The sequence below is a fragment of the Lissotriton vulgaris genome, chromosome 12, assembly GCF_964263255.1.
Source record: "Lissotriton vulgaris chromosome 12, aLisVul1.2, whole genome shotgun sequence".
In the NCBI taxonomy this organism is placed as follows: domain Eukaryota; kingdom Metazoa; phylum Chordata; class Amphibia; order Caudata; family Salamandridae; genus Lissotriton; species Lissotriton vulgaris.
The window spans coordinates 104,663,454-104,678,408 of record NC_141700.1 but is presented as its reverse complement, the minus strand read 5'-3'; the positions used below and the strand labels follow the sequence as shown (position 1 = coordinate 104,678,408).

General features: G+C 48.0%; 1 pseudogene; it reads right to left on the bottom strand.

Annotated features, from left to right (window-relative positions):
* Positions 1-13,626: 13,626 nt before the first annotated feature.
* LOC147673519 (18S ribosomal RNA) lies at positions 13,627-14,709 on the bottom strand (annotated as a pseudogene).
* Between the last annotated feature and the right edge of the window lie 246 nt (positions 14,710-14,955).

Below are 14,955 nucleotides of genomic sequence, written 5' to 3'. Positions count from 1 at the left end.
ATCCACATTTATTTTTTCTTTTGGGACAATAACTGTCGTTGAAGATGGAACCTGAAAAGGTGTTGCTGTAGGATTCAAGGAGGACGGGCACGGGATGACAGATGGAGAGATAACCTTAGAAATAACTTGACATGATCCTGCTTTATCATTACAATAAGAAAAAGGATTGGCAGAAGAGTAGGAAACCTTGGGAAGGAAAGGATTAGTAAAGCTTATAGGACCTAAACCAGAGGAAGGGGCGTCTTCTTTGGGTGAGACAACCCTGACTTCTACATGAGAGGTAGGAGACTGCTCCACCTGTGGGGAATCGTCTATACTTAATTCAACATTCTTATCAAAAAGAAGTTTCCTCTGTCTTTTTTTAGCGAACCTTCGGATGGGTTTCCTCTTCTTCATTCTACTCTTTTTGTATTTCAAGGGGCTCACTTTTACCATCAAACCCATATTTACTTTAGGAATCTCCTCTTCTTTACTTGATGGCAAGGAGAAAATCGGAAAAAGGGAAGGAATTTCGGATTTAGGAGTGGGAGGGGATGTTACTATTACCTCTATCTTGTCACTAATTGGAGCTATACAATTAGCGCCAGCCGAAACCACTTTGGACGGATTGGTGACAGCTAAGAGAACTACAGGCTTCTTTTCCTTTTGATCTTCTGTCAACGGGGAAGATAGAGCTGAATTTAAAACTGCCGAAGCGGAGAGAGCGCTTGTTTTCGGAGGCACCAACAGCGAAGCCGATGGTATGGGGAGATCTGGCACTAACTCCCTTTTACTTAACAAGAGAACTTGCAAAATTTGTGTTACAGTGTCAAAAATACATTCCGAACCTCCCACAAACTTTTCAAGTAAACTTAGAATTGAAGAGAGAATTGATTCCAAAGAGGACAAAGAATTAGAAATTAACCTCCTATTAATATTTGGAGACCCCTCAGCTAAATTATTCAACACTGGACCTGAGCAGGATGTAAAATTTAATTGTGGAAGGGAAAAATCTAATTTATTAGAGGGTGTGCTACTTAGAGGACCGGTACTTGAAATCGTTATTACTTCCTCCAAGGGCTCACCTTTTGGGATCCCCTGTAACGATCCCACCCGCGCCCTATGAGCTGTTAAATCAATGTCAGGCAGCGTAAAATCATTACCTACTACCGGGGATTTAACTAACTCGGATGAAAAAAGATCAGTATTCACTGAAGTTTTAGGAGCATCCATTAGTACAACTTGGGAGGGGACAATTTTGTCAGATTTTGAGGGCTTATTACCTAAAGATTCAAGGGGAACATTCTGTTTCAGAAGTACATTGTTTGACGCCGAAGGCGAGTCCCTTAGTACTTCAGGACTAACTAGAATAGGCAAAGATTGACTAGCAACCAAGCTTAAACTAGAGGAAACATCAATGACCCCATTAGCAGGCACCGATTTGCTAGATCCTGGGATTTCATTCGGGGACTGCAAATCAGTGGGTTTATCTTTCCCTTTGTCCCATAAATTGAATAGCTGGCATTGACCTTTCAATTGCATGGCAGAGGCAATTTTGTTCCTTAGGGGGTTGGATTTGGTTTTAGACCCAGATCTCCCCACAATCACTCGGCCAGAGCGTAATTTTTTAGCCGTCATGAGACTATATTAAAAGGAGAGAGTAATTAAATAATAACAATTGAGACGTAAAACGCCGAATGAATAAAACCTTAAAATGCAATACAAGCCTATGGATACAACAACATACTAATTTGATACCGGAGAGCCAAGGGAGGGGGCCCAGCCCAGCCTTCTTCAGCCTCTGACGGCCACAGACGGTCCCGCCCTTGTCCCGGGCTTCTCCCGGCGCGCTCCCGCGTTGCGGTGTCACAAGGGAGGTTTATAGCCGCGCTGAGGCGGGGGAGGAGCCAGCAGGGAGAGCGGGTCAGCTGCTGGTGATGCCGAGGGTCAGGAGCTCCTGGGACTTGAAGTCCTCGCCTGACCACGCTCGCAGCCCTGCCCACACCACCGCCACAGAGGCTCTGTTAGATGCAGTCCTCGCAGACACAGCGCACTTCCAGCAGCGCTAGCGGAGAACCAAAGGCGAAGCGGGACCCACGGAGCGGGTTCCGCAAGAAGTTGAGCAAGGCTTGAAGGAAGAGCAGCTCCTGCGTGCTCGCAGTCCCAAGCTCCTCGTCAGTCCACACAGGCAACAGGTGAGAGAACAAACAGGGAAACTGACGCGCTGGTTTTAGCCGCGCTGAGGCGGGGGAGGAGCCAGCAGGGAGAGCGGGTCAGCTGCTGGTGATGCCGAGGGTCAGGCGCTCCTGGGACTTGAAGTCCTCGCCTGACCACGCTCGCAGCCCTGCCCACACCACCGCCACAGAGGCTCTGTTAGATGCAGTCCTCGCAGACACAGCGCACTTCCAGCAGCGCTAGCGGAGAACCAAAGGCGAAGCGGGACCCGCGGAGCGGGTTCCGCAAGAAGTTGAGCAAGGGTTGAAGGAAGAGCAGCTCCTGCGTGCTCGCAGTCCCAAGCTCCTCGTCAGTCCACACAGGCAACAGGTGAGAGAATGATCTGTTGTCAGTTCAATCCAGGTAAAAGCGTCCCTGTAGAGCAAGGTGGATTTCATCCTCCCGATCACCCTTTTGAAGTCCTCCAGATGGATTATATCCAGATGGACCGTTGTCGAGGGTTCAAGTATGTCCTCGTAGTTGTTTGTGCACTTTCCCGTTGGACCGAAGCATATCCAGTCCCAGATTACACTGCCCCGACCACTGCCAGGCAGCTGGTTCGAGAATTCTTCCCACGGTACGGCTTGCCTCGTATCGTGTACTCAGATAACGGACAGCCATTCTCGTCCGAGCTCATGAAGCAGGTTTCACTTCTGCTAGGATATCAGTGGAAATTCCATTGTGTCCGACATCCCGAGGCAGCTGGCCTTGTACAGAGGCATAACCAGACACTGAAAACACGCCTAGCGCAAATCTGTAAAGAGAAAGGGGTCGACTGGATAGTCGCCCTGCCAGTTGCACTGTTCTATATGAGAATGGTCCCCCATTCGAGATCAGGACTATCCCCGTATGAGGTGGTCTTTGGCAGACCACCAAATATGTGGGGGACGCCCATGCCTAAAAAAATAACCGATGTTGATTGTAATATGCTGACAGATTACCTTGCCTCCTTGATGTCTGCACTCCAATCATGTCGTTCACAGGTTGCCGCAGCCTTTCCCGACAACACTGATGTAAAGCCACACGACGTCCGTCCAGGGGACACTGTGCTGATTCGGAACTTCGACAGGAAAAGCCCGCTGGAGCCCCGCTGGAAGGAGCCGAAGATCGTCCTTCTGACCACGAGAACGGCAATTAAAGTTGAGGGCCGAAAAGGGTGGATCCACACGAGTCATATTAAAAAATGTAATGAACTGTTGCCAGAGACTGACTCGTCCACCCCCTCAAAGGACTGCCTCGATACTAGTGACTTTAAAGTTCCCAAGAGAGAGAATACTCCCCAAGAGGAGTACAAAAAGAAACTACGGTCTAGCAAGTCAGACAGTTTAATTGTTTAAGTCCTCCCCTAGGTGAATCGGTTAAATAGTTTCTGACATGTATCCCCTAGACCGAGATAGAGAGAGAGAGAGAAAATTCAAGAAACATGCATATTGTAAATCACTCCGTAGTCACTGTATAGTGACATTATTGGTTATGTTTTTTCTAAGTCTTTTGATTATTGTTGCAAGTATATTGCTGCCTATATACTACCCTATCTTCAAGCGTGAACAATCTGCTTACAATGTCACTGCCGAGCATTCTTTTAGCGAATTACCCCCTCATGAATTATCTTACAGACTTGCGCTGCGCAACAACACATTCATTAGTATGTTACATCACTCCCATCAGACTAATAATGCTACAAACTGTTGGATATGTGGCCGACTCCCTCCCTATCAGAAATACAAGGGAGTTCTGCCCCTCTTTCCGTACCCGTTCACTCACAATGGCTCATGTGGAGCATGGTTTAGAATAATTAATTCCTTAGATCCTGATATTGCTGTTTTCGAAGGAAATTGGGTTTGGGGAAACCTGAACTTAGTTCTGCTTAACGCCTGTTATCCCGACAAAAAGGGACTTCCCACTAGAATAGGAACTGATCTAGAAAATGAAGTATATGGATTAGGTAATTATACAATTAACCTTATGATTCTTACTGTTGAATCCGAAGCTGCACCAGTTCTCCCTGCTATGTCAGTACTACCAGTCACAGGTGACTTATGTGTCAGAAAGAAGGGTTCAGTACACTTAGGTCATAGTAAATGTACTACTGTGGTCGAATTCAGTGATCAAGGCAAGTCTTCCTTTAGAGCTACTCGTCATTCCTACTTTGTTTGTGGCCATACCGCATACATACGCTTACCTCCAGATTGGGATGGTACCTGTTACATTGCATTCCTTCTGCCACCTGTTTTTCTAGCCCCTCCTGATTATCACAGAAATACAAATCTAGTAAAGAATAGACTCCGAAGAGATCTCCCGATTGTCGACTATACTGAAACGGCATGGGAGCAATACACAGACTTCAATAAAGGTTTCTTCCCCTACTTAGGTACCGTCTTTAATAGTAAACTGATACGAAGATTAACCAGAACACTCGAAGCAGTAGTGAATGAAACTACCTCCGCTCTAGGCAACTTAACAGAGGAGCAATCTGCCATGCGGGTTGTTGTTCTCCAAAATCGTCTTGTTATTGACGTCATCCTAGCAGATAGGGGCGGAGCTTGTAAGGTCATCGGGTCAAGTTGCTGTGTTTTCATTCCAGAAAACGCGCCAACAGTATATAAAGCTATCACACGTCTTCATAAGATTGCAAGTTTGATATATCAGAATCCAGGCACCTGGACTTGGGCCGGTTGGTTCTGGACAACGTTGACCGCTTGGGGATGGAAGATCCTATCCTTCCTAGGCATTGCCCTTGTCATAGTATTCAGTTGCTGCCTGTGCCTACAGTGTGGGCCAGCGATTTGTGGTCTGTGCGCCACTTCATGTATTCCACATTCCAGTTTTCACTCAAAACGCGAAAAGAAGAAAGAAGAGCAAATGATGTTACAAGAACAGACTGATCGGTTCATGAGGATCGATATATCATGAAGGGTCCGTAGGGAACAAGGAGGGAATGAGGAAATATAAATTTTATGGTCAAGAAATGTTCCCTAACGTGTACCCCACCGTCTCCATGTACGAGCTTAAAGTGCATGTAACTTCCCTCCTGTGCCAGCTATGAAGACGCAAATACATTTGCGTCCAACGTTAATATGTCCTCTTTCAGACCCACCCTGAATGGGTTGAATATTCCGTTCCTAAGTATGCCATGCCAACGTCTTTTTGTGGTGTACTTTACACGTTTTTCAGCCCTGGCGAAGTAGGCCCTGAATTCTGCCATCGAGCCTTTTCCTGCCTTCTGACTCTGAACGCCTCAGCCTGGGCTGCCTCTGTACCCGTGACCTCTGCCTTACTCCCTGTGCGGCTAACGGCGCTTAGCTCAGCCTGCTGCCTGCCAAGACTGAATTCAACCTTCGAATTATCTGCTCCGCTCCTCAAACATACATTCCTGCCTACTAGTTCAAGTAAACATCCTTCCAACTGCAGAGCAAAGGGCCCGGCCTCACTGTCTCCGTGCAAGTAATTCATAGCTTCTGTTACCATGGTAGGCCCATGCCCCCTCGCATCTCATGCAGACACGTAGACGCTTATACACGCACTCACAGTCAGTATAGAATAGCCTCTGCCCAAGAGACCTTTCCCTCTAGATAATATGGTTCCCAAACATCAGATATCAGATATGATATAGGTACGAGTTGATCTGACATTCCAGACTTCTGTCTCTTTCCGCTAGTGTAAATGTCAAGTCCCCTGCACCCTCCAGCTCCACGTCAATCACACGTCATGCAGCTGCGCGCGCATCCAGGCCTCAGATTTCTGCTGACATTGCAAGATTCTGCTTTGTACCCACCTACTTGTGACGCTTACATGTGACGTTTCTTGCACACACCTCTATGTTCACGCCCAGTTCACGCCTTCTGATTACGTATTGCTAACACGTGTATGCTGTTATCTTGTTTCTCTCAGCTGTTACGCCTACTGTATTGGTATTCATTATATGGTTTAAGTATAAAAGTTATGTCTTGTCAATAAAGTATGCTCTATCCCTTCCTGCACCCCAGTGGTGTCAGGAACACGATATCCGGTACCAGAACCATTCCTTTTTAAGGAATAAAACCCCTAAGAACTCTAACACCACGGACTCTGCGTCTTTCTTTCCGATTGAGTTATTTTTGTTTAAGTACTTACCTGCATAGAAATTAGGACGGTAAATCAAATATTTACCACAAAGCCCTCAAGAGTCAGGCCCCCCTGGGAAACACTACCTCAGGGATTGCACAGGCCTTTTGCTTTTCCATATTTAGGGATGAACCTGCCAAGTTGTAAGTGTTTGCATTCAGGTCACCTACAATTATCACCTTAGGGCAGTCCTCCGAACTACTAATGCCACATAGAATAGCACGCATCTCACTGGAAGGCTATCAAGCATCCTTATCCATCTTCCATGACCTGAGGGAGTCTGCTGTGACTAATATTGGAGTGAGAACAGGGATTCCATATACTTAAACCTTATGGTATGGATATGAAGTATAGCAAGTGATTACTTAGAAACTCTGACCACCGCTGGATGTTCTAAATAATTATTCTATAGCTGGATAATACGATAAGAGGGGTAAGGTTTTGCTTACTATTTCAAATAACGGTCCGGGCGGAGTTTGTCTCACCTCACTCGAGTGCTTGTACCTGCTTTTATTGCATATATCGCTAGAAAGGGATATATTCTTGTTGTCTTGAAAAGGGTGGTTTCATCCTGCACTATCCACCGAAATGAGTCGATGCTTAGTGTTTGTTAAATTTGAGGAATACAGTTTCACATGTTAGAAAAGAAATTGGTTTGCGCAATGTATCAGTTTTATAGATTCCTACAAATTAACACAATTTTATGACAAATGTGAATGTCTTATGTGTTCTCTCCTTTTAACTCATGTACCTATGTAAACTTTGCTGTATCTGTTTTTCCATTGGCTTGAATTTTATGAACTACTTGATGGGATATATTTGGCATTAAATTTGGTAATATTAACTTGTTTGTTGAAAAAAGTTTTGGGGCTCTTTCAAGACTGGTAGTATGAATGTGTGGTGATTGAAGAAGTTTTTGGTAGTTGAGCTGTGTGATTTAAGGTCTCCAAGGGAAAATATTTGTGACTGTCAAGGAAGCTATCTCCATGACTCCAACAGTTTGGGCATTTGTTGTTCAAAGTTCCCACCACCCATCCTTTAGTTAACTCGTCCACCTACTCTAATGCCTGAATATGATTTTGGACAGGCTCCAAGATTTTTTTTAACTTTTATAACTCTGCTCCCTTGGCCTATTGATACAACAACATCCTTGGAGTTTCATTGCAGTATGACAATACCAAGCCAAGAAGACAACAATTCCCTATTCTTATTTTGACCCAACACCTTAGATTTGTTTAGATTTAAATCTATTCCCTGCACAACAGGGATTTCACCAATACCCCTCTTAAGGAAAGACTCACAGTGCTGCATTATTAGATTTCCAATAATCATTGGCCCAAAGGTAACTCTTGTGCTGGGTACAGGACCTGATGTATTTATATTCACATTTTCAATATCATTACTTTTCACTATTTTCAGTACCTCAATTTCGGAAAGAGTGCACACTGGAACATCTGTTAAACAGATACATTGTATGATCAAACAATAAAACAAAGTCCAACTTATTTGTCTTAAAATATAAACCCAGATGATCAGTATTTGGGGTGTATGAAACATTACAGAAACTGGTTCATTCCCTCCTGGGACAAAAACATTTGCCCCATGTTAGAACTGGCTATTTCTGGTAGGCTAAGGCTGACGCCAAAGCCAGGCAGAAACCACCATTCTAGTCAGGGCAAGGACGTCACACGCCAAGATAACCCCTGCTCACCCCCTTGGTAGCTTGGCTCAAGCAGTAAGGCTAAACTCGGAGGCAATGTGTAAAGCATTTGCGTCAGCGCGCAACAGCAACAACATCCTAGGCACACCACAAAAGAGACTCCACACAAGGTTATTATAAAAATAACTTTTGTATTGTAAAAACACATCAGATAAAATCACACATATACATGGTGCCAACTGGCACGGGCAATATTCACAGGGATTATGTACACAAGACAGGGCCACAAGGGCCACTGTCATATTCAGATATAGCACTTCTAGATAAAATGTAGAATATCAAATCACTTCTAGAATAAAGAATAAATGTAACATAAAATAATAATCAAAGATAACCACCAGTAACCACTGGTAACAGGAACCAGGACCTTACTAGGACCACCTGTACTAAGAAAGAAGAACCACCTAAGTATCACACAGCATTAGGGGTCTAAGAAAGAATACATTACTCATGATGCAATAAACCTACATTCAGAGGAGTAGAAAAGACAACCACCTAAGTATCACTCAGCATTTAGGGGTCTAGGAAAAGGACACATTACCCATGATTCAATAACCTACATTCAGAGGAGTAAGAATAGAGCACATGATGCAATAAAATACATTCAGGGGTGCAGCGCAAGAAGACACATGATGACTAACCATTCAGAGGTGCAGCGCATGGAAAGGAAGACACATAATGCATAAACATTCAGAGGTGCCATAACATAAGTCAATAGCGCAAAAACACACAGTAGGCAATTGCTATTTAAAAGCATAGAAATCACATTGCGCCTACACTACATAAGCCACTACCTGTGGCAGTCCCTAGGCCGACTGGCCTTGATGGGGCAAGGATGCCCTGGGTCCAAAGTCAGGGCGCGCTGCCATGCAGCGCCAGTCCAAAGTACAAAAGCCTAAACATGGCAGGTGCCCACAAAGTGCTGGGCACCTGGGCATCACAATAAAATAAACTGCGACAGGGTCCTCACTGACCCTTGGGCGCAAACTGCGCCATGCTGGAGCCACACAGGCTCTCTAAACAATGATGCCCCCACGTTGGAGCTCTCAGGCTCTGGCACAAAACATGCCTTCAGGGAGCCTCTCGGGGCTCTGGACTGCGTTGGGGCGACCCGCTGCCAACTGGGGCCGCCCTAATTGCACCACCAACACTGGACCTCACGGGACCCTCAAAACACGTTGGGGCGACCCACTGCCAACTGGGGCCGCCCATGAAGCCTTCATGGCTTCCTGCTGGCACTCTGCAACGTTGGAGCGGCCCACTGCCATCTGGGGCCGCCCTTGAAGCCTTCGTGGCTTCTCGGCATCGAGCGCGAGCTCGCGCTACTGCGGGGGAGGGGCGGACACCGACAACGTGTCCCGGCGCCCCTCCCCTGCTCTGCCCCACTCACCGGCCGTCTCCACGCAACGGGGAGCCTCGCGGTGGGGGCAGGCACCGACAATGTGCCTCGCGCCCCCTCCGCTTCCATCCTCAGGCCGCTCCTCTCGTGGCAGGGCTCCCTCCGCTCACGGGAGCCCTGTCAGCCGGCCGCCATCACTCTTCTCCTCTCTCCCGGGCCCGGCGGTGATCACTGCCATCTTGAAAACACGCCCGGGAGCCAGCCAATCCCGTCGCGGCCCCTGGGACGAGCCTCCACCAGCACCCGGGGGTCAGCCACTCACAGCGCGGCTCCCAGGACAGCTTTTGATGACGCGGCGGCACTTCCTCCAATGGAGGCGCAGCTCACCAGAACAGGCCCACAGCAGCGGCCAATCACAGCGCGTCTTCTTCGACGAGCCTCCAGGCAGCAACCAATCAGGTCGCGGCCCCTTCGTGATTCCTCCCGCAGCCTCTTGTCACCTTCAGGCCCCCGGGCAGCAGCAATCACGGCGTTGGCAGCCGAAGTTAAATGAGATAAAAAATAAGCGAGGTGGGCACTCGCCAGGGCGGGCAGAGCGCTCCTCAGCGCTATACTCAAAATAAAGCGCTCTAAAGCGCTATGGGGCAATAAAGCGCTCCCAAGGCGCTAGGAAGTCCAGATAAAAGCGCTCTCAAGCGCTTGGGGAAAATAAAGCGCTCCAAAGCGCTAGAAAACAGGCAGAGCGCTCAGGGGGAAGCACAGCGCTTCCAGGTGCTAGAAATCCCACACAAGCGCCCTCCAGAGGAAAATGCAGCTTCTCCATGCTGCAAAGATCCCAGAAATTCCCAGGGGTCAAGCAAAGTCCCCCCCATCAGCCCAGCAAGGCAGAGGGGTCCCCCAGGAGTCCAGGAAAGTCCATCAGAGGTCCAGGAGCTGGGCAGGGCCCAGGGATTCCCCTGAGCCCCAGCAGCAGCATGCCCCTGGCAGATTCAAGTCAGAAACAAGAACATTTTGGAAGGGGATACAACCCGTTCTTATACAGTGCAAAACCTTTGAAGTCCTTTGAAGTCCTTTGAAGCAGGCAGTGTGAGAACCAGCTGGACTGGTTTAGAGGGAAGTCTCCTTCAGTATCAGGGACAGAGGTGTCAGTCGCCCAGCGGGAGGTGGAGCCAGCTTTGTAGTTACACAGGAACAGCCCTTCACTATCAGGTGCCATCTCCTCCCACTTCCCTGGCAGCAGATGCTGCCTTTCATCCATGGGCTGACTTCAGACAACCTCCTGGGCTCTCCAGCCCCTGTCATCCTCAAACCAGACAGTCAATCCACAAGCAGGCCCATGCACTCTGGGCCAGGCTCACCAGCCAATCACACGCTAGCACCAACTTACACAAATATGCCAACTTCCAAAAGTAGGACTTCTAGACTAGACACAGCCATGTCACATACATCATTTTGCAGCATTCACTCTCACGAGTTGATACATACCAAACTCGCCCCTGCACTCCCCACACATCAGGAACTACCATGGGCATACATACTCCCCATTCATTCCTATGGGAGGGCAGGTCACTCACCACACATACAGAGAGCTCATGCACTTTACACTGTACCACAGTGAAAAAGTGCGCAGAGGCCTAAAATCACCAATACCAGGTTCCATAAATAGGCTAGGAAAACGCAAAAAGTCTAGGGGTGAACCTGCCTAATGGGCCGGGTCCAACACCCCATGATTTAATAGACCTGATGGCTAGAATCTTCCCAGGCTAGAACACCTTGTCGGACAATGCCCAAAGTATTAGGGACCATATTATCATCATTCTCTGCAGAAACCTTTTGGGTAGAAGGAACCTTCACATTGAATATTCTTAGGTTCCAGCCTTACTTTGCAAACCATTTCTTGAGTAACTAGTGCAGCAACAGGATCTACACATTTCGCGTTATCCCCAACACCAGGCTAAGCATTTGGAGTAAAACTCACAACATTCTAGGTGCCAGGCCTTAGCTGGGCTGCGATGCTGAACTTTTCTGAATGTCAATAGACATGTTAGCCACATCCAGGTCAGGCTTAGCAGATGGAGTTTGACAGAAAACAATGTGGGATGCCACAATCAGAATATTGGCCAGCCTAGGCGGGGGAGATAGTAAAGATGACAGTTCAGGATTATCCACAACTTGCGCATTCTCAAATCAGATTTTCTTTGCCTTTTGTTTTGTAATGCGCGTTTTCATCTAAAAACAGGACCACCATGGGTGTGACACTCCCAACACCAAACTGCCAGGTCTCCCAGAGGGTCTCCCAATGGCTATCACTCCACTGTGCCTCACAGGGGTGAATGCTCCAAAGCCAAAAGCCACCCGCAGCAATCTCCTCAGTGGTGCTCAGCGGTTCAGCGGCATCTCCACACCACGCCAGCGCTCAGTGGTTCTCAACAGCTTTCGTCCACCACGCAGAACGCTTGAGCTCCTCCTTCCGCCTAATTCGGAAGGCACTTATTGGAACTAAAGGCCTTATTATGATGTTGGTGGGACCGCCACCGGCAGTCCGTTGGTGGCGGTCCCACCGACATCCAGGATATCGGCCCAACCTCCACATTACGATGCAGTTGGTCGGACCGCAGCGGTCGGAAGGACAGACCACCACCCTGACAGGCTCTAGGAGCCATCGGGGCAGCGGTCGGACCGTAGTCTCTACAATGAAGGTGGTGCCCGCACAGGCACTGCCATAGGGATTATGATGGCTATTCCTCACATCCTTTTCATGGTGGTCCCACCGACATGGAAAGGCTGTCAGAAAGGGACTTTGGGGGCCCCAAGCAGGGCCCCAATCCCCTGTGGTCCACTGTAATGTGGCCCTGGGGGAACATGTAGTGCCCCCACGCACATTCATGCACCATGTGCCGGCACCACATGGTGCCTGGCACACGATGCGTGAATGTGCACAAAGTGCTCAATAACACTGTGGCTTGTGCTGCGGCCCTTTTCCAGGGTTGCAGCACAAGCCGCAGTGTTATTGAGCAGTTTTCCGACTCTCATGCTGGCAGCCCCATTGTAATTTGGCAGGTGCAACCTCTATTCCTTGTCGGGTGGTCCCATTCTCACTGCTACGGCGGTTGGTCGACCGACTGACCACCATCGTAATAGGCCCCTAAATCACCAACAGCACCACCCTCAAATGGCTGGGTTCTGTACATCGGAGGGTCCGCTCTGTCCGGATGCTCAAGCACCTACCATCGGGGATTTTTGGATGTGGCAGAGAATTAAAGCCGTGTCCGGGAGCCCAGTTGCTTGGTATTAACGAGCTTACCATTTTCAGTGCTTACCATTCCAAAGTCTTGTTGAACTCGATTCATCATCTGCAGCTCCTCTTGCTTGCAATGCCTGGAATCTAGGTTCCTGCTATTTTTGGCTTCTTTCCTTCTTCCAGCCTGCATCACCGCTCTTCAGAGGAAGTCTGGCAACCTGTAAGACAATAAAAAAAAGCCATTACCACCTGAGGACTGTTGCCACGCGGTGGTAAGATGCAAAATATAAATCTTGTATGGAGAAATGCTTACCGTAATGCATACCTGTTCCTGTGCATCCCTATTTCCAGATTCTGAAGTTCCTGAAAACTGAAAGACATTGCATGTGATCTGGAAAAGTGTTTTTTTAAAAATTATCTCTACTACTATAATAAAGTAAGAACTTTCAGGCTTTGAGGCGGGTAAACTCGGGAACCACGGCGCCAATCTACACACCCTATACACCGTTGAAATTGTCAGGGTGTTTAGATGGTTATAGGCTATATAAATATAAAAAAATAAACGTTATTTACAAACTTTATATTAAAAAAAAGTAGTCCCTCCAAAGTAGCGCCAGCCGCGACGTGCATGCTCACGTCAGGAGCACGGGGAGGAGCGGCGTCCGAAGAGCGGCAGACATGGCGCGGGGGAGGAGCGGTGACGTGAGGAGCAGCGGACAGGCCAGCGGCGGTGTGAGCAGCGGAGAGGCGGACATGGCGCGGGGGAGGAGCGGCGGCGGACAGGCGGTGAGGAGCAGAGCGGCGAGGAGCGGTGAACTGAGGAGCGGCGGCTGAGATAAGGCACTGGAGACAATGTCGAGGCAGGCGGGTGTCGGGCCAGGTGGGGGACGGGGAGGGCGGGGGCACGGGCTGCTGGGCAATGTCGGGTGAGGCAGGGATAGGGGAAGCCTGAATGCTCCCAGACAAGGTCGGGACGGGCTGCTAGTCTTTTATAAACTCCTTTCCTGATATTTGGAGACACTTAATTTCCTCTGATCCAGATTCATATAATTGTGGGCTCTAATAGTTGGAAGTATTTAGGAAATGATTATGGTAAAAACTACAACGGTATCTGATCGTCTTCAAACCTCCGACTTTCATTTTTGATTAATGAAAACATTCTTGCCAAATTTTTTCGCTTTGGTTCGTCTTGCACCAGTCCAAAAATGTCACCTCTAGCGGCACAATATGAATGTCCCGGCAGTGCCTCCTAATCATTGCCTCAGGTCCGTAAACCTACAAATTAGAACCGGAGTCCCATTCTATGAATTCTAGGTGAAGTATTCAGGCGACTGTCCTGCTTTGAGCATTCTCATTTTTTCAAAGTAAATGCTTCAGACCCCCAGGACACTCAGTCAAGAGCATTAAGGAGGTGCTGAGAGGCAGGCACTGGGACAGGCGGTAGCTCACCTCGCAGCGGACTGCCAGCTCAATCACAAGAGCTTTTTAAGTGCAGCAACTTTAGTATACGCTATTTGATTTGGAATTACGACAGTGGCTGGCTCCAAACTTGCCCTTCAATTGATCCTCGTTAAAGGATTTAAAGTGTACTCATTCAAGCTACAGCGCCTCGAAATAGTCCTGTATTGTTATTTTTCATCGCTGCTGCCCTTAGTCGTAAGTGGGTAATTTGCACGCCTGCTGGCTTCCTTGGTTGTTGAAGCCTTTTCTAAGGCTCCCTCTCCAGAATCATACCCTGATACTCTGTTACCCCTGGTCACCATGGTAGGCAAAGAAAGTACCACTGAAAGTTGATAGGGCAGCCATCCGAATGTATCGTCGCCATCACAGGGACGTGCGATCGCCCCAAGGTTATCTAGAGTCCCCAAAGCGGCCGGGCGAGCCCAGATTGGTCTTGGTCTGATAAATGCACACATCCCAGGAGGTCAGGACTCATTTGCATATATTAGCTCTAGAATTACCACAGTTATCCAAGTAACAGAGGGAGCGATCAGAGAACCATAACTGATCTAATGAGCCATTCGCAGTTACATCGTACCGGTCAAGTGCACATACATGTTCGTGGCTTAATGTTTGAGACAAGCAAATGATACTGGCAGGATCAACCAATGATGAAATAATTCCCACGTTCTGTGCATGGTAAAAAGTCACCCTGAGTGATACAATAGGTAATAAGAAGGGTCCCAACAAGGGTAAATATTTTTCGTTAAACATCACCCCAGAATGTCTCGCTAGATTGTACTGTGTGTTTTTTCTAGGGATCCCTGAACACCTATGTTGTTTTCCCTTACACCATAGACTTAGGTGGGAAAGTGGGATGCTTTGGGCAAGCTGGACTTCAGGTGGATGGGGTTATCC